Source organism: Frankliniella occidentalis, unplaced genomic scaffold (genome assembly GCF_000697945.3).
Source record: "Frankliniella occidentalis isolate FOCC.00 unplaced genomic scaffold, Focc_3.1 Scaffold27, whole genome shotgun sequence".
NCBI classification, from domain to species: domain Eukaryota; kingdom Metazoa; phylum Arthropoda; class Insecta; order Thysanoptera; family Thripidae; genus Frankliniella; species Frankliniella occidentalis.
Genome location: NW_026267157.1, coordinates 449,965 through 451,158, shown reverse-complemented (window position 1 = coordinate 451,158; position 1,194 = coordinate 449,965). Strand labels below are relative to the sequence as shown.

Genomic DNA, 1,194 nt, shown 5'->3' with positions numbered 1-1,194 from the left:
CCGGTAGAAATGGTTTGGCACAGGTGATACAGGTGCTTTTGTTCCCAGTTGAGGTGTTCAACATCTAGAGGTTTGCCACCGGAGGGTTGTCCACCGGTATTCGATGGAACAGAACGGCAGCTATATCTTCGCATTTCTCGAGCTGCTTCCCTATTGGCCCTGTGATCTACATCGGTCCACTGGTTGGGCCATCTAGCGTTTTCAAGAGGCGTCTGGAAGGGAGCTCGTTTGGCGTGGAGGAAGCATAAATTTCGCTGTAGTGGTCGCTGAAGTTCCCCCTCTAGGCAAGCAAGAGCACCCGCATCCGCCCCAGTATTGAAGCTTGTTCCGTCGCAGCCAGCTGTTTTGATGTTTGTTAGCCTGTATCCAAAAAAAATAGCAATCGGGGTTGCACTTTCTGAAAATTGTATGGAACTTGTAAACACAGTGTACAAAATCTGGGCGCAACCAGACAACGCTTTCCTGGCCCGGATCGCATTTGAAGTTGAGAACTCGAAACGGCCGCGAGAGAGACCACCATGTTAATCCCCAGCTGCGCTCGGCTAGTCATGGTAAAAAGAATGTATTGAAATCCCAGGAAATTTCTGGGATTTCAAGGTCGGGTGGATTATGTCAAGATTGGTCATTGAAATCCCAGACTCTGTCTTGAAACCCGTAGCTTTCAAGGGAAATCCTTGGAATTTTCGTCTGCTATTCAAGGGTTTTCATTGAAGTAGCCAGATCATCAATCAAAAAGAAAGTCGACGTCTGTGATTTCAGAGGTTGCACTCTCTAAAAATCGTTTTGACCTCGTAGCGACCCTGTGCAAAATCTAGGGGCCACCAAACAACGCTTGCTGACGCGGATCGCAGTTGAATCTGGGAACTCAGAGCGGCCGCCAGGGACCCCGATGTTGATCCAGTGCTATCAGGGCCGGACTGGGAGGGTAAGAGCCCTGGCCGCTACGTCACGAAAAGGGCCTCCTAACCCAAATCTGCCTACCCCCCCCCCCCCAAAAAAAAAACGTTTTTAAAAAAGTCAGACTTTTTGGTCATAATTTAATTTTTGTTAAATTTAAGAGTGTTACAGATACAAAGGTATACATGTATACATGTTGCATTACATTAGCAGACGCTGTTAAGTTGGTGGGGAGTTTGCAAATTTATTTATCAATTTCTCCTTATCTAAATTTAAACTAAAAAAGCGCTCAACATT

The 1,194-nt window shown here is 46.5% G+C and overlaps 1 protein-coding gene across 4 annotated transcripts in view; it reads right to left on the bottom strand.

Annotated features, from left to right (window-relative positions):
• The window catches only part of LOC113213365 (uncharacterized), a 117,360-nt gene that overhangs the window by 31,179 nt on the left and 84,987 nt on the right, over positions 1–1,194 (bottom strand). The gene's annotated exons all lie outside the window — the stretch shown is intronic.